The sequence below is a fragment of the Hyperolius riggenbachi genome, chromosome 10, assembly GCF_040937935.1.
Source record: "Hyperolius riggenbachi isolate aHypRig1 chromosome 10, aHypRig1.pri, whole genome shotgun sequence".
Taxonomy (NCBI): domain Eukaryota; kingdom Metazoa; phylum Chordata; class Amphibia; order Anura; family Hyperoliidae; genus Hyperolius; species Hyperolius riggenbachi.
Genome location: NC_090655.1, coordinates 270,255,762 through 270,277,988, shown reverse-complemented (window position 1 = coordinate 270,277,988; position 22,227 = coordinate 270,255,762). Strand labels below are relative to the sequence as shown.

General features: G+C 49.4%; 1 protein-coding gene across 2 annotated transcripts in view; it reads left to right on the top strand.

The window, feature by feature from the left end:
• Positions 1–22,227, top strand: part of LOC137535392 (zinc finger protein 665-like) — a 976,927-nt gene that overhangs the window by 232,816 nt on the left and 721,884 nt on the right. The gene's annotated exons all lie outside the window — the stretch shown is intronic.

Below are 22,227 nucleotides of genomic sequence, written 5' to 3'. Positions count from 1 at the left end.
AGCTCTACTCCACGGCGGCGGCCCACAATGACATATGACGAGTTTGAGGAGATGGAAGAGGAGGGTATGGACAATGTGGACAGAGACCCAGATTTTGTTTGTGAACGAGAACATCGCCGTCGTAGCAGCAGCACAGATGAGTCTGTTGAAGAACCCACTGCTGCACGAGTTCGCCTTGTGCCACAAGGTAGGCGGCGCGCTATTTCAGGCACCACAAGCGTGGAAGTTCAAGTGAGAGGCAAAAGAGGAGCAAACAGAAATCGCCAGCAAGGAGGCAGGTGCTCCAAAGTCTGGGCTTTCTTTGAAGACTGCACTGAGGATGTTACCATGGCGATTTGCAAGGTGTGCAAGACCCGCCTGAGCAGGGGGAAAAGTATTAACAACCTCTCCACCACCAGCATGAGCCGTCACATGCTATCCAAACATCCCACTCTGTGGGCAAACGCGTCAGGACAGGGTACCAGCAACAACACTGCCTCCCTTGGGTTCACCAGACTCACCACCAGACCCGCCGCAGCAGCAGCAGCAGCAGTAGCCCAGCCATTGCGTGGTTCACAACATTCACAAACATCAGACGACGCTGACACTGTCACTTTCCGGAGTAGTGCTCTTGAGGTCTCCCAGTGTTCATCAAACACAACAACCAACAGCCCTTCCGTGTGCAGCGCTACGGTTCAGTTGTCTGTGTCGGAGATGTTTGAGGAAATTGCCAGCAAATGACCCCCGGGCCGTGGCAGTAACAGCCAGCATAGCCAAGCTTCTGGCCTGCGAAATGCTGCCATATCGAGTGGTGGAGACAAACAGCTTCAAGGGCATGATGTCAGTGTCCATCCCACGTTACGTGGTTCCCAGCCGCTACCATTTTGCGCGCTCTGCAGTGCCTGAGTTGCATGAGCACGTGGTCAGCAAAATAACCCGAAGCTTGAAGAATGCCGTTGCCTGCAAGGTTCACCTCACCACTGACACCTGGACGAGTGCGTTCGGCCAGGGTCGATACATCTCCCTTACCACGCACCTTGTGGAGCCTGGCAGCGATTCCTCACCTGCTACGGCACGGGTGTTGCCCACGCCACAAACAGCTGCACCGCCGTCCCTCCCACTGGATAACAACAGCAGCACCTACCTCTCTGACTCCTTCTCCTCCAACGCATCTCAAAGCTGTACCTCATCCGGAAACGCTAACCCAGCAGCAGTAGGATCGTGGAAGCAGTGCAGCACAGCTATTGGCATGCGTCAGCAAGCGTTGCTGAAGCTAATCTGCCTTGGGGATAAGCAGCACACAGGGGAGGAAATTTGGAGGGGAATAAAGGAACAGACGGATTTGTGGCTGGCACCGCTGGACCTGAAACCGGGCATGGTTGTGTGTGATAATGGGAGTAATCTCATTCGCGCTTTAAGGTTGGCTAAGCTGACACACATCCCTTGCCTGGCGCACGTGATGAACCTAGTAGTTCAGCGGTTCCTGAGGACATACCCAGGCGTGGCCGATCTTCTGTTGAAGGTGCGTCGAGTGGCCAAACATTGTAGAAATTCCAGTACTGCTTCGGGGGCACTCGCCAAGATGCAGGAGCGCTTCAATCTCCCCCACCATCGCTTGCTGTGTGATGTCCCTACGCGCTGGAATTCTACGCTGCACATGCTAGCCCGCTTTTGCGAGCAGAAGAGTGCAGTGGTCCAGTACATGACGGCGCAGTACCGAGGCGCATCCGGCCAGCTGCCAAGCTTCTGTGGATCCGATTGGGCCAACATGTTGGACCTCTGCCAAGTCCTCCAAAATTTTGAGCAATCCACGTTGCTTGAGAGCAGTGACAACTCTTCAGTCAGCATTACCATACCACTGCTGTGTTTACTGAAGTGGTCGATGTTAAAAATCAAGGAAACAGCTGTCATGATTCAACTGGGGGAATCTGAAGGAGAAAACGATCAGCGTGATGGTACCAACATCAGGCCATCCGCCTCAGGGAACGCTGGCCCCAGCAGCTATGACGAAGAAGAGGAGGAGGAACAGCTGGAGTTGGAGCAGGAATTTCATGCCACCACTGACGAGGGCCAGAGCGGTGCACGTTGGACTTCCACAATTCAACGCGAATGGTCAGCAGAAGCAGACCAGGAGGAAGGTGACGACTATGATGCATCACAACAACTATCACAACGCTCACAAGAGGATGATGAGGATTCTGGTAGGACTCTGGCACACATGGCTCAATTCATGCTAGACTGCATTGAACGTGACCCACGCATTGTGCGCAATCTGGACAACACCAATTACTGGGTTTATACCCTTCTGGATCCACGGTACAAACACAATGTTCCAAAACTGCTTGAAGAAAGAGTCAGACAGGTCAAAATGGAAGAATACCAGCAGGCCCTTGTGGAGACTTTAGAGAGGAGATTGACATCCTCCCCCTCCTCTAGCCAGTTGTACGCAGACAGACTGACTTCCGCAAACCCAGGACGACCAGGAGGGCAGCAAACAACGCAAGCCACAGCTAGTACCCAAAAGGGAACGGTATCGGCAGTGTCCTTGGAGTGGGAAAATTTTCTGACACCCATGCAGCAGCAGCCCACTGAACAGCAAGCGTGCAGATCCACCTCCAACACCGATCGCCTGGAGAAGATGGTCAAGGACTACATGTCAGATGACGTAGCTGTGTCGAACAATCCATCTGCACCCTTCAACTATTGGGTATCGAAGCTAGACACCTGGCACGAACTGGCAATGTACGCAATAGAGGTGCTGGCTTGCCCGGCAGCCAGCGTTATGTCGGAATGCTGTTTCAGTGCTGCCGGAGGCATCGTCACAGATCGGCGTATCCGCCTCTCTACAGAAAATGCAGACCGTATGACTCAAATTAAAATGAATCAATCCTGGATTGGAAATGACTACGCAACACTCCAGGACCCCAACCAAGTAACATGACCAATGAACATCTAAGAAGGTGTAGCGTTTCCGGTCCCTGTTTATTGAACCTCTCATCTGTATTACATTTATGACTGCATGGCGGCAAAAAGCATTGCTGCTATATCTGCACGCTTTTTGTCCTCATGCAAGGCCTGGGTTGTTGTGTCTCAAAAACCGTGGCCTTCTCCTCCTGCGCCTGCTCCTGTTCCATCACGTCTGCTGCTGCTGGGTTAGCGTTGCCGCGTGGTCCCTGTTTATTGAACCACTTATCTTTATTACATTTATGACTGCATGGCGGTACAAAGCATGCTATCCGCACGCTTCTTGCCCTCATGCAAGGCCTGGGTTGTTGTGTCTCACAAAGCGTGGCCTTCTCCTCCTGCGCCTCCTCCTGTTCCATCACGTCTGCTGCTGCTGGGTTAGCGTTGCCGCGTGGTCCCTGTTTATTGAACCACTTATCTTTATTACATTTATGACTGCATGGCGGTACAAAGCATGCTATCCGCACACTTCTTGCCCTCATGCAAGGCCTGGGTTGTTGTGTCTCACAAAGCGTGGCCTTCTCCTCCTGCGCCTCCTCCTGTTCCATCACGTCTGCTGCTGCTGGGTTAGCGTTGCCGCGTGGTCCCTGTTTATTGAACCACTTATCTTTATTACATTTATGACTGCATGGCGGTACAAAGCATGCTATCCGCACGCTTCTTGCCCTCATGCAAGGCCTGGGTTGTTGTGTCTCACAAAGCGTGGCCTTCTCCTCCTGCGCCTCCTCCTGTTCCATCACGTCTGCTGCTGCTGGGTTAGCGTTGCCGCGTGGTCCCTGTTTATTGAACCACTTATCTTTATTACATTTATGACTGCATGGCGGTACAAAGCATGCTATCCGCACGCTTCTTTCCCTCATGCAAGGCCTGGGTTGTTGTGTCTCACAAAGCGTGGCCTTCTCCTCCTGCGCCTCCTCCTGTTCCATCACGTCTGCTGCTGCTGGGTTAGCGTTGCCGCGTGGTCCCTGTTTATTGAACCACTTATCTTTATTACATTTATGACTGCATGGCGGTACAAAGCATGCTATCCGCACGCTTCTTGCCCTCATGCAAGGCCTGGGTTGTTGTGTCTCACAAAGCGTGGCCTTCTCCTCCTGCGCCTCCTCCTGTTCCATCACGTCTGCTGCTGCTGGGTTAGCGTTGCCGCGTGGTCCCTGTTTATTGAACCACTTATCTTTATTACATTTATGACTGCATGGCGGTAAAAAGCATGCTATCCGCACGCTTTTTGTCCTCATGCAAGGCCTGGGTTGTTGTGTCTCACAAAGCGTGGCCTTCTCCTCCTGCGCCTCCTCCTGTTCCATCACGTGTGCTGCTGCTGCTGCTGCTGGGTTAGCGTTGCCGGTCCCTGTTTATGGAACCTCTTATCTTTATTACATTTATGACTGCATGGCGGTACAAAGCATGCTATCCGCACGCTTCTTGCCCTCATGCAAGGCCGGGGTTGTTGTGTCTCACAAAGCGTGGCCTTCTCCTCCTGCGCCTCCTCCTGTTCCATCACGTGTGCTGCTGCTGGGTTAGCGTTACCGGTCCCTTTTCCTGGAACCTCTTATATGTATTACATTTATGACTGCATGCCGACAAAAAACATGTTACCTGTGCAAAGAAAACAGACATTTCCCGCATTTAAAAGACAGTTTTCCCTTTGAAACTTTAAAATCGATTTTCTCAAAAACTATAAGCTCTTTGTGCTAATTTTTTTTGTACCCACTCCCAAGGTGCACATACCCTGTAAATTTGGGGTATGTAGCATGTAAGGAGGCTTTACAAACCACAAAAGTTCGGGTCCCCATTGACTTCCATTATGTTCGGAGTTCGGGTCGAACACCCGAACATCGCGGCCATGTTCGGCCTGTTCGGCCCGAACCCGAACATCTAGATGTTCGCCCAACACTAGCGTTAACATCTGTGGCAAAGGCAATGAAGGCCTGGTCAGTAAACATCGAAGAGGCGATCAGAGCAGATGAAGACAAGGAAGCGATATCAGCCCATGAAGATTTCAATTTAACAGCAGTTTATGTAGGAGAAGCTGCAGTGGATATCATTCGATGTTTGGCGAGGTGAATGTTTTTTTCAGTTGTCACTAAAAGGCTCTGTAGCTAAAGTCATGGTCGGCAGATCCAACATCACGCCAGGAATGGTGCAAAATACCGTATGATGGCCGAAATCTCTTTGGTAAAGAGATGGACACAGCTATACAGCATGTGACTGGAGGAAAGTCTGGTTTAATACCAAAGGACAGGAAGCCAAGAAGAACTAATCCAATACAGTCGACTAGATTTCCAGCAGGCCAGAATTAGAGCAGCAAGGAGTTTAAGAAAAATTGGCAGAGCAGCCATAGTAATCTAATCTTATAAAGGGATACAGATGGAGTTTTGTCAAGAAACCACTAAGAAGTGTCTTTTCACTAGTGTTGGGCGAACAGTGTTCGCCACTGTTCGGGTTCTGCAGAACATCACCCTGTTCGGGTGATGTTCGAGTTCGGCCGAACACCTGACGGTGCTCGGCCAAACCGTTCGGCCGCATGGCCGAACTAAGAGCGCATGGCCGAACGTTCCCCGAACGTTCGGCTAGCGCTGTGATTGGCCGAACGGGTCACGTGGTTCGGACCCGAACGCGCTCTGATTGGCCGAACGGTCACGTGGTTCGGGTAAATAAATACCCGAACCACGTCATATCTCCGCCATTTGTCTGTGGGTTTAGCTTTGGGTAGGCAGGCAGGGTAGTTCGCGCTCCAGCCACGCTAGCCAGGGTCCCCCCCAGTCATTGTGTGTCACTGCTGGGAACAGTAGTACACCGCTCGCTCAGCCAGACTATATATAGCATTGTTTACTGCCACTGTACCTCGCTCAGCCACGCTATATATAGCATTGTTTTTTGTGACACTCTGTGTACACGGCTTAGCCTGACTATATAGTATTGTGTGTACTGCCACTGTACCTCGCTCAGCCACGCTATATATAGCATTGTTTTTTGTGACACTCTGTGTACACGGCTTAGCCTGACTATATAGTATTGTGTGTACTGCCACTGTACCTCGCTCAGCCACGCTATATATAGCATTGTTTTTTCTGACACTCTGTGTACACGGCTTAGCCTGACTATATAGTATTGTGTGTACTGCCACTGTACCTCGCTCAGCCACGCTATATATAGCATTGTTTTTTCTGACACTCTGTGTACACGGCTTAGCCTGACTATATAGTATTGTGTGTACTGCCACTGTACCTCGCTCAGCCACGCTATATATAGCATTGTTTTTTCTGACACTCTGTGTACACGGCTTAGCCTGACTATATAGTACTGTGTGTACTGCCACTGTACCTCGCTCAGCCACGCTATATATAGCATTGTTTTTTCTGACACTCTGTGTACACGGCTTAGCCTGACTATATAGTATTGTGTGTACTGCCACTGCACTGTGCACCTCGCTCAGCCACGCTATATATAGCATTGTTTTTTCTGACACTCTGTGTACATGGCTTAGCCTGACTATATAGTATTGTGTGTACTGCCACTGCACTGTGCACCTCACTCAGCCACGCTATATATAGCATTTTGTTTTCTGACACTCTGTGTACACGGCTTAGCCTGACTATATAGTATTGTGTGTACTGCCACTGTACCTCGCTCAGCCACGCTATATATAGCATTGTATTTTCTGACACTCTGTGTACACGGCTTAGCCTGACTATATAGTATTGTGTGTACTGCCACTGCACTGTGCACCTCGCTCAGCCACGCTATATATAGCATTTTGTTTTCTGACACTCTGTGTACACGGCTTAGCCTGACTATATAGTATTGTGTGTACTGCCACTGTACCTCGCTCAGCCACGCTATATATAGCATTGTTTTTTCTGACACTCTGTGTACACGGCTTAGCCTGACTATATAGTATTGTGTGTACTGCCACTGTGCACCTCGCTCAGCCACGCTATATATAGCATTGTGTTTTCTGACACTCTGTGTACACGGCTTAGCCTGACTATATAGCATTGTGTGTACTGCCACTCTGTGTACACCTCGCTCAGCCACGCTATATATAGCATTGTTTTTTCTGACACTCTGTGTACACGGCTTAGCCTGACTATATAGTATTGTGTGTACTGCCACTGCACTGTGCACCTCGCTCAGCCACGCTATATATAGCATTTTTTTTTCTGACACTCTGTGTACACGGCTTAGCCTGACTATATAGTATTGTGTGTACTGCCACTGTACCTCGCTCAGCCACGCTATATATAGCATTGTTTTTTCTGACACTCTGTGTACACGGCTTAGCCTGACTATATAGTATTGTGTGTACTGCCACTGTACCTCGCTCAGCCACGCTATATATAGCATTGTTTTTTCTGACACTCTGTGTACACGGCTTAGCCTGACTATATAGTATTGTGTGTACTGCCACTGTACCTCGCTCAGCCACGCTATATATAGCATTGTTTTTTCTGACACCCTGTGTACATGGCTTAGCCTGACTATATAGTATTGTGTGTACTGCCACTGCACTGTGCACCTCGCTCAGCCACGCTATATATAGCATTTTGTTTTCTGACACTCTGTGTACACGGCTTAGCCTGACTATATAGTATTGTGTGTACTGCCACTGTACCTCGCTCAGCCAGGCTATATATAGCATTGTGTTTTCTGACACTCTGTGTACACGGCTTAGCCTGACTATATAGTATTGTGTGTACTGCCACTGCACTGTGCACCTCGCTCAGCCACGCTATATATAGCATTTTGTTTTCTGACACTCTGTGTACACGGCTTAGCCTGACTATATAGTATTGTGTGTACTGCCACTGTACCTCGCTCAGCCACGCTATATATAGCATTGTTTTTTCTGACACTCTGTGTACACGGCTTAGCCTGACTATATAGTATTGTGTGTACTGCCACTGCACTGTGCACCTCGCTCAGCCACGCTATATATAGCATTTTGTTTTCTGACACTCTGTGTACACGGCTTAGCCTGACTATATAGTATTGTGTGTACTGCCACTGTACCTCGCTCAGCCACGCTATATATAGCATTGTGTTTTCTGACACTCTGTGTACACGGCTTAGCCTGACTATATATCATTGTGTGTACTGCCACTGCACTGTGCACCTCGCTCAGCCACGCTATATATAGCATTTTGTTTTCTGACACTCTGTGTACACGGCTTAGCCTGACTATATAGTATTGTGTGTACTGCCACTGTACCTCGCTCAGCCACGCTATATATAGCATTGTTTTTTCTGACACTCTGTGTACACGGCTTAGCCTGACTATATAGTATTGTGTGTACTGCCACTGCACTGTGCACCTCGCTCAGCCACGCTATATATAGCATTTTGTTTTCTGACACTCTGTGTACACGGCTTAGCCTGACTATATACCATTGTTTACTGACACTCTGTGTACACGGCTCAGCCAGACTATATACCATTGTTTACTGAAACTCTGTGTACACCGCTCAGCCAGACTATATACCATTGTTTACTGACACTCTGTGTACACGGCTCAGTCAGACTATATACCATTGTTTACTGACACTCTGTGTACACGGCTCAGCCAGACTATATACCATTGTGTACTGAAACTCTGTGTACACCGCTCAGCCAGACTATATACCATTGTTTACTGACACTCTGTGTACACGGCTCAGCCAAACTATATACCATTGTTTACTGACACTCTGTGTACACGGCTCAGCCAGACTATATAGCATTGTTTACTGCCACTCTGTGTACACGGCTCAGCCACACTATATAGCATTGTGTTTACTGCCACTCTGATTCTGCTGGGAACAGTAGTACACCGCTCGCTTAGCCAGACTATATAGCATTGTGTTTACTGCCACTCTGTGTACACCGCTCAGCCACACTATATAGCATTGCGTACTCTGCCAGTCAGTGTGTATATTGCTGGGATCAGTAATACTCCACTCACCATCAACCACTATATGAGCTCACCATGAGTTCCCCAGAGACCTCCGCTGTGAGCAGCACTCCCAACAACAGCAACAGCCAACGCCCCACGCAAGCTATAACATCCACCCCAGCAGCCAGTGGTCAGCAGCAGCCCTCCCCGGAGGAGAACGTTGTGTCCATCGGTCCGTCGCCAGAGCGATTAATGAGGGCTGCCATTGAGGAGATGATGGGGCCTGATGTGGAGGAGGAGGTCTGGCTCAGGCCAGCAGCATCCCAAGTTAATGTTGAGGACGATGAGGGGTCTGTGTCTGGGGATGTTGGGGTGGCAGAGGTGGTGGGTGTGTCAGACTCAGGAGAAGAGTTGTATGATGAGGATGATGATCGGGACCATCTGTATGTGCCTCAGAGTCCGACCCCGGAAAACATGTTGTATCGTGTGTTTAGGTACTAAAATCTGCGTTCCCAGTAGTGTTGGGCGAACAGTGTTTGCCACTGTTCGGGTTCTGCAGAACATCACCCCGTTCGGGGTGACTATATAGCAGACTATATAGCATTGTGTTTAATGCCACTCTGTGTACACGGCTCAGCCACACTATATAGCATTGTGTTTACTGCCACTCTGTGTCTGCTGGGAACAGTAGTACACCGCTCAACCGCCACTGTATAGCATTGTGCTCTGTGTCGCTGCTGGCAATAGTGGTACACCGCTCACCCACCACTGTATAGCATTTCTGTACTGCCACTGTACTGCTGCCAGTCAGCGTGTACTTTAAGGATAAGTGAAATGAGGAAGAAATCCGGTGAAAGAGGGAGGGGCAAGGGAAGAGGTGTTTCCCCTGACGGTTCACGTACAGGCCACAGGGGAGCACCCAAGAAAACCCACTCAATACCGCCCATGTTGTCCAGGACAACCACCCTCACAGATCCAAAAGAACAGGACCAGATAATTACTTGGATGACCTCTCAAGCGTCCAGCAGTGGGTTAAGCAGCACCAGCACATCACGCACGAGGTCCGAGTCCTCAGCCAGTTACAAGGAGCCAGTGGGCTCCTTGACGACGTTGGAGTGAGCTGCGCAGAGGTTGTTCTGGGGAGCTATACTCCACGGCGGCGGCCCCCCACAATGACATATGACGAGTTTGAGGAGATGGAAGAGGAGGGTATGGACAATGTGGACATAGACCCAGATTTTGTTTGTGAACGAGAACATTGCCATCGTAGCAGCAGCACAGATGAGTCTGTTGAAGAACCCACTGCTGCACGAGTTCACCTTGTGCCACAAGGTATGCGGCGCGCAATTTCAGGCACCACAAGCGTGGAAGTTCAAGTGAGAGGCAAAAGAGGCGCAAACAGAAATCGCCAGCAAGGCAGGTGCTCCAAAGTCTGGGCTTTCTTTGAAGACTGCACTGAGGATGTTACCATGGCGATTTACAAGGTGTGCAAGACCCGCCTGAGCAGGGGGAAAAGTATTAACAACCTCTCCACCACCAGCATGAGCCGCCACATTCTATCCAAACATCCCACTCTGTGGGCAAACGCGGCAGGACAGGGTACCACCAGCAACACTGCCTCCCTTGGGTTCACCAGACTCACCACCAGACCCGCCTCAGCAGCAGCAGCAGTAGCCCAGCCATTGCGTGGTTCACAACATTCACAAACATCAGACGACGCTGACACTGTCACTTTCCGGAGTAGTGCTCTTGAGGTCTCCCAGTGTTCATCAAACACAACAACCAACAGCCCTTCGGTGTGCAGCCCTACGGTTGAGTTGTCTGTCTCGGAGATGTTTGAGCGCAAGAGGAAATTGCCAGCAAATGACCCCCGGGCCGTGGCAGTAACAGGCAGCCAGCGTAGCCAAGCTTCTGGCCTGCGAAATGCTGCCATATCGAGTGGTGGAGACAAACAGTTTCAAGGGCATGATGTCAGTGGCCATCCCACGTTACGTGGTTCCCAGCCGCTACCACTTTGCGCGCTCTGCAGTGCCTGAGTTGCATGAGCACGTGGTCAGCTAAATAACCCGAAGCTTGAAGAATGCCGTTGCCTGCAAGGTTCACCTCACCACTGACACCTGGACGAGTGCATTCGGCCAGGGTCGATACATCTCCCTTACCGCGCACTGGGTGAACCTTGTGGAGCCTGGCAGCGATTCCTCACCTGCTATGGCGCGGGTGTTGCCCATGCCCACGCCGCAAACAGCTGCACCGCCGTCCCTCCCACTGGATAACAACAGCAGCACCTACCTCTCTGACTCCTTCTCCTCCAACGCATCTCAAAGCTGTACCTCATCCGGAAACGCTAACCCAGCACCAGCAGCAGTAGGGTCGTGGAAGCAGTGCAGCACAGCTGTTGGCATGCGTCAGCAAGCGTTGCTGAAGCTGATCTGCCTTGGGGATAAGCAGCACACAGGGGAGGAAATTTGGAGGGAAATAAAGGAACAGACGGATTTGTGGCTGGCAGGCACCGCTGGACCTGAAACCGGGCATGAAGCTAGACACCTGGCACGAACTGGCAATGTACGCAATAGAGGTGCTGGCTTGCCCGGCAGCCAGCGTTATGTTGGAACGCTGTTTCAGAGCTGCCGGAGGCATCGTCACAGATCGGCGTATCCGCCTCTCCACAGAAAATGCAGACCGTCTGACTCAAATTAAAATGAATCAATCCTGGATTGGAAACGACTACGCAACACTCCAGGACCCCAACCAAGTAACATGACCAATGAACATCTGGGATGGTTTAGCGTTTCCGGTCCCTGTTTATTGAACCTCTCATCTGTATTACATTTATGACTGCATGGCGGCAAAAAGCATTGCTGCTATATCCGCACGCTTTTTGTCCTCATGCAAGGCCTGGGTTGTTGTGTCTCAAAAAGCATGGCCTTCTTCTCCTCCTGCGCCTGCTCCTGTTCCATCACGTGTGCTGCTGCTGCTGGGTTAGCGTTGCCGCCCTGTCCCTGTTTATTGAACCTCTTATCTTTATTACATTTATGACTGCATGCATGGCGGTACAAAGCATGCTATTCGCACGCTTTTTATCCTCATGCAAGGCCTGGGTTGTTGTGTCTCACAAAGGCAAAGCGTGGCCTTCTCCTCCTGCGCCTCCTCCTGTTCCATCATGTGTGCTGCTGCTGCTGGGTTAGCGTTGCCGCCCTGTCCCTGTTTATTGAACCTCTTATCTTTATTACATTTATGACTGCATGCATGGCGGTACAAAGCATGCTATCCGCACGCTTCTTGCCCTCATGCAAGGTCTGGGTTGTTGTGTCTCACAAAGCGTGGCCTTCTCCTCCTGCGCCTCCTCCTGTTCCATCACGTCTGCTGCTGCTGGGTTAGCGTTGCCGCGTGGTCCCTGTTTATGTAACCTCTTATCTTTATTACATTTATGACTGCATGGCGGTACAAAGCCTGCTATCCGCACGCTTCTTGTCCTCATGCAAGGCCTGGGTTGTTGTGTCTCACAAAGCGTGGCCTTCTCCTCCTGCGCCTCCTCCTGTTCCATCATGTGTGCTGCTGCTGCTGCTGCTGCTGCTGGGTTAGCATTGCCGCCCTGTCCCTGTTTATTGAACCTCTTATCTTTATTACATTTATGACTGCATGCATGGCGGTACAAAGCATGCTATCCGCACGCTTCTTGTCCTCATGCAAGGTCTGGGTTGTTGTGTCTCACAAAGCGTGGCCTTCTCCTCCTGCGCCTCCTCCTGTTCCATCATGTGTGCTGCTGCTGCTGCTGCTGCTGCTGGGTTAGCATTGCCGCCCTGTCCCTGTTTATTGAACCTCTTATCTTTATTACATTTATGACTGCATGCATGGCGGTACAAAGCATGCTATCCGCACGCTTCTTGTCCTTATGCAAGGCCTGGGTTGTTGTGTCTCACAAAGCGTGGCCTTCTCCTCCTGCGCCTCCTCCTGTTCCATCACGTCTGCTGCTGCTGGGTTAGCGTTGCCGCGTGGTCCCTGTTTATGTAACCTCTTATCTTTATTACATTTATGACTGCATGCATGGCGGTACAAAGCATGCTATCCGCACGCTTCTTGTCCTCATGCAAGGCCTGGGTTGTTGTGTCTCACAAAGCGTGGCCTTCTCCTCCTGCGCCTCCTCCTGTTCCATCACGTGTGCTGCTGCTGGTGCTGGGTTAGCGTTACCGGTCCCTTTTCCTGGAACCTCTTCTCTGTATTACACTTATGACTGCATGGTGACAAAAAGCATGTTACCTGTGCAAAGAAACATGACATTCTCCACATTTAAAAGACAGTTTTTCCTTTGAAACTTTACAATCAATTTTCTCAAAAACTATAAGCTCTTTTTCAAATATTTTTTCCCCTTGTACCCACTCCCAAGGTGCACATACCCTGCTAATTTGGGGTATGTAGCATGTAAGGAAGCTTTACAAAGCACGAAAGTTCGGGTCCCCATTGACTTCCATTATGTTCGGGGTTCGGCACGAACACCCGAACATCGCGGCGATGTTCGGCGAACGTTCCCGAACCCGAACATCTAGGTGTTCACCCAACACTACTTCTCACCGACAAAAATCCCAAAGTCAAAAGACAAGGCAAAGGTTCTGGAGGAATACATGCAGACACTGCTACAGAAAAAAGCAAAACAGTTAGTACCGGAACAAGAAAAAGGAAGGACAATATATTCCCCATTGTTCCTTGTACTCAAGAAAAGCGGAGAATGGAGACCAGTTCTAAACTTGAGATACCTGAACAAACACATCAAACTAAAGAGGTTCAAGATGGAGACCCTTCAGTCCATTACACAATCTGTAACAACTTCAGACTCGATGCTTTCTGTGGACCTCGAGGATGCTTATTTGCATATTCCCATCCACTCGAGGTTCCAGAAGTATCTAAGATTTTCAGTCGATCAGCAGCATTACCAACTCAAATGTCTCCCCTTCGGAATTTGCACAGCTCCATGGACTTTTTCGAAGGTACTTATAGCTGTGGTAGCTCTACTGCGAATACAGGGGTGGAGGTTGTTCCATTATTTGGACGACTTACTTCTCCTAGCAGAGGACAAACATGCTGGTCTATCACAGAGGGATTCTATTAGAGACTCTGATGTATTTTGGGTGGAAGGTGAATCTAGCGAAGAGTTCCACCTCCCAGTCCGACACTGGTTTTGCCCAATCGGCAGCTTGGCAGAAGGTGAGCACATTAGGTGGGGGAGGCCAGGGGCACCCAACAGGCAGTGGAGGCTCAGCCCAGAAGGAGCACATTAAATGGGTGAGACACGTGCAGAGATCTGGGGACTTGGCAGGAAGTGGGGGCGCAGCCCAGGGAGGGGAGCATTATATGTGGTGAGCCTGGCAGGCGTTGATGGGCCACCCTGTGGGGGAGACTGGCCGGGGGTCCGTCGGTCTGCTCGTAATCGTACACTGGAATCTGATATGTCTCGATAAATTGGTTACTGTAATGATCGGTGTCAGCACGCATAGAGAATCTGATTATTGGCAATCTGCAGTATCACCAAGAATGCAGATATATACCCGATTATTGATGATCTGCAGTATCACCGATAATCCGATATATTGCTAACCTCTGGACACCAGCAAAAGAACACAATAAAGACAGTAATATATCAAGGAAGTGTGGAAATATCCACCACACGGCAATTCCTCAGAGGAATCCACATACACTGCCGGATTCAGTAGAGAGATGTGGAACGATCTCCCACATCTCATGCTGTTTGGGAGATCAATAACGTAAGAGACATCATTGATCCTCCTGACCACTGGATAAGGCCCTATGAACCTGGGACCCAATTTGGTGGACGGTTGTCTGAGTGCCAAATGTCTAGTTGACACCCACACCTTGTCTCCTGGAGCAAAGTGCCACTCAGCAGACCGTCTCTTATCGGCCTGTTTCTTTTGTCTCTGAAAGTCCGAGGCCAAGGAGGGCCACCACATGCACCTAGTGAGCAAATCCAGAGTGCGAGTGACCCCAGGGTGACCCGCATTCTTATGGGCGTGGAACAGCTGCAGGATTTGCAATCGGAAGGGAAGTGGTATGAAGAGGACCCCTTCTGGTTTCCCTTCCGGGGTATCTAACTGGTAGGACGCTAGTGTAGCAGCCCAATCCTCCCATGTTTCTGTGGCAGCTAGCACTACCTTACTGGATATAATGCCCTCTGGAAGTGTAGACTGAACTGTCTCGGGTTTGAAACACCTAGAGAGAGCATCCGCCTTAACATTTTTAGAACCTGGGGTGTAGGTGATGACAAATCTGAAGCGAGAGAAGAATAAAGACCAGCAGGCCTGTCGGGGAGTAAGCCTCTTGGCGCCCTCAATGTACTCCAAGTTCTTATGGTCGGTATATACCACAATAGTGTGTTCTGCCCCCTCCAGCCAGTGACGCCATTCTTGGAAGGCCAGTTTAATGGCGAGGAGTTCCCTGTTGCCTATATCATAGTTTCTCTCCGCAGGAGAAAATCTACGTGAGAAATAGGCACAGGGATGTGTCTTGCCCTGCGGACCTGAACGTTGAGACAGGACCGCCCCCACCCCAATTTCTGAGGCATCCACCTCCACCATGAAGGGGAGGGTGACATCAACATGTCTCAGAATAGGTGCAGAGCAAAACATCTTTTTCAGGGTATTGAAGGCTAACTGAGCTTCTGATGACCAATGGTATGGGTCAGCCCCCTTCTTGGTTAGACTAGTCAGAGGGGCTACTACCAAAGAGAATCCCTTGATAAATCTCCGGTAGTAGTTAGCGAAGCCCAGGAACCTTTGAAGTGCTTTCAAACCCACTGGTTGCGGCCACTCTAAGACAGCCAAAACCTTTTCTGGGTCCATCACGAGACCTGAGGTCGAAATAATATAGCCCAGGAAAGGAATTTGAGTGACCTCAAAGACACACTTCTCTAGTTTTGCATAGAGTGAATTCATTCTCAACTTCCTTAAAACGTACTTGACATGCTTATGATGTTCTCCGAGCTTTGGAGAAAAGATCAATATGTCGTCAAGGTAGACCAAGACGAATTTCCCCAAAACCTCTCTGAAGACCTCATTTATTAGTTCTTGGAAGATGGCCGGGGCGTTACACAACCCAAAGGGCATAACTAGGTACTCGTAATGCCCGTCGGGTGTATTGAAGGCCGTCTTCCACTCATCACCATCCCTGATGCGCACCAGGTTGTATGCCCCACGTAAGTCTAATTTTGAGAAGATACTGGCATTGGTAATTTGGGCAAAGAGATCGTCTATTAAAGGCAATGGATAGCGATTCTTTATGGTAATCTTGTTGAGACCTCGGTAATCAATACAAGGTCTAAGACCACCGTCCTTCTTCTTTACGAAGAAAAACCCTGCCCCGGCTGGCGACCGGGAAGGATGGATGAAACCTTTTGCCAGATTGTCTGTAATGTACGCCCGCATTGCCAATTTCTCCGGCCCTGACAGGTTATAAAGATGACCTCTAGGGGGCATACAACCGGATCTTAAATCAATGGAACAGTCAAAACTCCGATGAGGTGGGAGTTTATCAGCGGACTTAGGGCAGAAGACGTTAGCGAACTCGGTGTATTGTATTGGTACCCCCGTAACATCTATCTTGGTGGCACACATAGCAATCTTCCCCAAACAATGATTGTGGCAAAAAGATGACCAACTGAGTAGCTGACCTGAGGCCCAGTCTATCTGCGGGGAGTGGAGTTGCAACCAGGGCATCCCAAGAATCACCGTGGAGGTTGCCATGTGTAAAACAAGGAACTGTAAACTCTCCTTGTGCAAAACCCCTATCGTGCAAGACAACAGGGAGAGGAGAGAGTCTGGGAGAGAGGTTGTTTGCATTGTAGGGGAGAATCATCCACTGCTGTGACGACTATTTGTCGGTCTAAGGGTTGTAAGGGCACACCCAGCCCTTTCACAAACTCGTAATCTATAAAATTGGCAGCGGACCCAGAGTCCACGAAAGCTTCCGTACAAACAGTAAAATTCCCCCAGGAAATGGAACACGGGAGGAGTAACCGATTATTCTGACTTAGAGGTAAGCTCTGTGCGTCTAGGGTATTACCTCTAACTACACCTAGACGGCAGCGTTTCCCGATTTCCTGGGGCAATTTTGAGCAATATGACCCTGCTCTGCACAATATAGACAAAGATTTTCCGCCCTTCTGCGCTCCTTCTCGGCTCGAGTCAACCGAGAGTGTCCGATTTGCATCGGTTCGTCAGTAGGAGGGGTAGGCGATGAAGATGCATAAGAGAGAGCTCTTACTGCATTCCTGCCTCTCGATTGGCGCTGATAGCACAATCTGCGATCTGCACGTATTGCCAGGGAAATGGCGTCATCGATGGACTAGGGTTCTGGGTGTCCTAACATCAATTCAGAGACTGCGTCTGATAGGCCTGAGAGAAAACAGTCCAATAAAGCCTAGGACCCCCACCTAGATGACACAGCCCACCTTCTGAATTCCGCCGCATAAACTTCCACCAAATCTCGACCCTGCTTGAGAGTTTTGAGCTTCCTCTCAGCAGTGATCGAAGCATCCGGATCATCATAAATTATTGCCATTGCTTTGAAAAACTCCTCAACTGACGTCAGTGCTGTATCCTCGGGCGGAAGGCCATATGCCCAGGTTTGTGAGTCCCCGGACAGTAAGGTCTTAATAAAGGTCACCCTTTGCTGCTCAGTACCTGACAAAGTTGGTCGTAGCTCAAAATAAGACAAAACTCGATTGCGAAAGTTCTGAAAGTCGGATCTTTGCCCTGAAAATTTTTCGGGCACAGACATACGGAGATCCGTGACCGGAGTGGATTGCACAGTGGCCACAGTCGTCTGCAAGGCCCTTACAGACCCAGCCAATTGGTTGATCTGAGTCTGTTGTGAATTAACCACCTCAATGATGTTATTAAGTGAGGTGGTTAGAGTCTCGATCTGACTGCGTAGTGCTTCCATACTAGTGGTCTGCTGTTCTGTAACGATCAGTGTCAGCACGCAGAGAGAATCTGATTATTGGCGATCTGCAGTATCACCAAGAATGCAGATATATACCCGATTATTGATGATCTGCAGTATCACCGATAATCCGATATATTGCTAACCTCTGGACACCAGCAAATGAACACAATAAAGACAGTAATATATCAAGGAAGTGTGGAAATATCCACCACACGGCAATTCCTCAGAGGTGTGGTTACCTCTGAATGGGAACCCCGTGAGTGAGATCCTCTAACCAGGCAGAGTGAGGAATCTCGACTCCTAGCAGTAATCGTCTGCTTGGGGCAGGCGTCTTGGAGAGGCAGGCCTCAGAGATAACCCTCCAGTGGGAGACGTTCCACTGAAGGGAGAAAGGTCAGACAGGCAAGGGTTCAGCAACAGAGATGACGGCAGCAGTACAGGAACGGAAGGCAGAAGAGTAATCGGAAATCAGGCAGAGGTCGGCAACAAGAATCAGATAGGCAAAGGTACAATAACGAAGAGCGAGAGAGTAGTTAAGGATAGCCGAAGTCAAAACACAGATACAATATCAAAATACAATCCTAACTAAGGTGTGAAATCCTTAGTATCAACACCAGGGCACTGAGCTAAGGTCTGAGCGCTAACACAACAATGTATTCACGACAGAAGACAAGGAGCAACTGACAGACAGCTCCTTTTATGCTGGGGAACGCTCTAGCAGCGTCCCCCAGCCGCCCAGCCAATCCCCAGCACTGCTGGAGTCAGCTGACTTCCCTTCGGGAACGATAAAGTTCCTGTCTCCTCGCGCGCGCGTTATCCGGAGACACTGAGTCGGCGAGAGGGCGGGGAACTCTCTGGGCAGGAAGGCTCGTGTTGTGAAGTAGGTCATTTTGGCACCCAGCACTCAGCACTGAATTTGAGTGCCGCCACAGCACTAGTACTATGCTACGTACCCCACGCAAAGGTAATTCGGGGATCCCAGCAATTGCCTAACCCCCGAATTACACCTTTCTCTGATTCGGAGAGGGAATAGTATTTAACACTGCCGGGAATTAGAGCGCCACCATGCTGAGCCGTCATTAGGCTCACTCTGTGCCCAACTTACCGGTGACGGGACAATACGTACGCCTCGTGTTTCGCATCCAACATACTGCAACTGGCAAACAGCACAGGAAATCATATGAATGACATTGTGGGTCTGGCAATTAATGTAGTGTCGCATCCTAAAAGTTTCATTACAGGAAAAAAAACTACATCTCATGTCTGGTTATGCATCCTGCAATGTCTACAAGTAGCTGTATAAGCTATTCGTACTGAGCCATGTAATAGCTGAGTGGATGCTCTGCGAGACAAGAAGCTGCACCTCCCAATCGTCCCCCCCATAGGACCTTTGAGTCAGAATGTAGGACAGGTATTTCCTTATAACACCAATGATCTTCTGGTATTTTAAACCATAAAGGTAACAAAAGTTAGAGTATCCCTCCTGCAGCACTTTTGACCTGGAGCTCCTTGCAGTAAGTCACTGCGTCTCCTCAGAGGCGTACCTAAGGTTTTCAGCACCCGGAGAAGGGGTCCATCATGCTTTCCTAGAGATGTTTGAGGTTTATAATAATTTCCTGCATGTCCGAACAGGATCGATTTTCAGATCAGCACTGCACAAAATTGATCCTGTTCTCCATCAGTAGCTGATCGGACATGCTGGATATGATCAATTTGACCCATCCACCCGGCAGGAAATTGCATCGTGTGTACCAGGCATTAGGGGGTTGGGAGATACGCAGAAATACACATGATCTACTTTGCTGATGCACACAGGGCAAGCGCCGGTTACAGCAGGGAGATAAAATAAAACAACACTCCGGGCCAGAGAGAAGGAAGCAGGGAAGAAGATTGGATCCTTCCACCATCTTTCATAGAATCTTCAACAGGAACGCATCAGGGAAAGTAAAACCTGTAACTGCGCCCCCCAGATGCTGCGCCCGGGGACAGATGTACCACTTGCCCCCCCCATAGCTACTCCTCTGCGTCTCTTATCCGGGGCTAAAGGGCGACTCCACTTCATTACTATGATAACCCGTCTGAATAAGTAGTGCGAAAAGCCAGTAAAACCTCCCAGGAGCCCCTCCAAATCAGCAGCAGGTCTTATTGACCATCACCAGTGACAGACTACAGACCTGCAATGTTACAGAGAGCTCTGGCTACAAACACTGAGCTTACACTGGCCTCATTCATTATAACAATGCAATTTATTGATTACAGTAAATCTGATTGATGCAGTTAATAGTACATCTTACATCACATGCAGAGGAACAAAACACGTCACACTGTGGGAACAATATACAGCTGATATTCAGCACATTATCCAGAGGAATAACTTTATTAGCAGCTCTAATCACAGGAGAGATACTTGGAGATGCATCAGATTTCCATTCTAATAGGATTTATTTTGTTACATAACACAGAATCGTTTCCAGCAACAGCTTCCCACATTTGTATATAGCAGTGATTGTAACACATATATACAGTAAGCTGTCCCCCTCTCCACCCCAGAATTCCTGTATCTCACCTCCAGCCAAAACTCTGTATACAATCATCTCCTAATTTACATGTGGGGTGCAGCACTGAGGCATTGGGGTGTCTATAGCAGTGATTGTAACACATATATACAGTAAGCTGTCCCCCTCTCCACCCCAGAATTCCTGTATCTCACCTCCAGCCCAGACACCTGTATCCAATCATCTCCTAATTTACATGTGGGGTGCAGCACTGAGGCATTGGGGTGTCTATAGCAGTGATTGTAACACATATAACAATAACCTGTCCCCCTCTCCACCCCAGAATTCCTGTTTCTCACCTCCAGCCCAAACACCTGTATCCAATCATCTCCTAATTTACATGTGGGGTGCAGCACTGAGGCATTGGGGTGTCTATAGCAGTGACTGTAACACATATAACAATAACCTGTCCCCTCTCCACCCCAGAATTCCTGTATCTCACCTCCAGCCCAAACACCTGTATCCAATCATCTGCTTCTAATTTACATGTGGGGTGCAGCACTGAGGCATTGGGGTGTCTATAGCAGTGACTGTAACACATATAACAATAACCTGTCCCCCTCTCCACCCCGGAATTCTTGTATCTTACCTCCAGCCTAAACACCTGTATCCAATCATCTGCTAATTTACATTTGGGGAGCAGCACTGAGGCATTGGGGTGTATCTGCATTATTTGTGCTGGAGTATAATATGACCTGGGAATACATCTGACTATTAATACCTTATCTATTGCTGCTATTATGTTTATGCTGCATAGTCTCCAGTAACCAGCACCGGTGGGGAGCGTATGAGAGATAACAGTGCGGGAGACTTGGGTGCAGGATACAGCCGGTATATGGCTGATCCTGCTGCTGCACAAGTTCCCGGCCGTGTTAAATACTATTCCCCCTCCAGGCCGCCATGGATAGTGGGGGAATGAAGTATTATTATGTTTTAAAAGTAACTTCAGCTCCGTCTTCTGATGACGCTGAAGTTACTCCCTGTGCCTGCTATAGCCGTAATTCCTATTACGGCCTATGGTGGCGCCGGCTGCGCCCAAATCTCCTGCGCTGGTTTCAGTGTGTTTGCGGTGGGGATCCCCTGATGCTGTATCAATGTGCTCGCCGGTTGCTTAAACAACTGGTCGAAAAAGCACAAACCTCCCCCCTGGAATACTTACCGAGGCTCCAGCTATGTCTGGCAGTCTCCCTCTATCTCCCGGCGGGCTCGGAGCGGCTTTCCAGCTTCCCCAGTGCACAGAAGCCAGAGTGTCAGCTGACCTCCATGGGGTCATGTGACACATAGGCTTCCGTACACAGATGCTGGAAGCCACTAGGAGCCTGTGGGGAGATAGGAGACTGCCAGACATGGCTGGGGCTTCAGTAAGTATGTATAAGCCTGCGAGCACCCACAGAAAGCCCCCCAACAGAGGTCCCCGTTATACCTCAGGCATGCCGGTTAGTTGAGACTTTCGGATGCCTTGATTCCGGATAGCAGGGACTGTGCTGTAGTATTATCAGGTGAAATAGTTGCCAGTCTACCTCTGTGAGGGCGTAACAATATAGATCTATGACATTATGCCATAAAATGATTGACAGAAATCAGGAGATCCCTGGATGATCCCGTCACAGTCACAGCGATCCAATCTCTCTGAATATCAGTCCTGTGTGTGTCCACAATTCGGGTAAAGAAGTGCCCAGGTTCGGATAAAACTAAGTTAAAAGAACAATAAAATCGAAAAAGGGTGAGGTGGCTTACCTGAATGAGGAAAGTCTTGTTATAGACAAAATCATTTTATTAGCATGTGCTGATAACATTCTCTTGTCTTTTTAACTCAGTTGTATCCAAACCTGGGAACCTCTTTAACCCAAATTCTGCTAAACCCTCTCCCCTCCACACACAGTGATGTAAGAGGGGTCCACACAG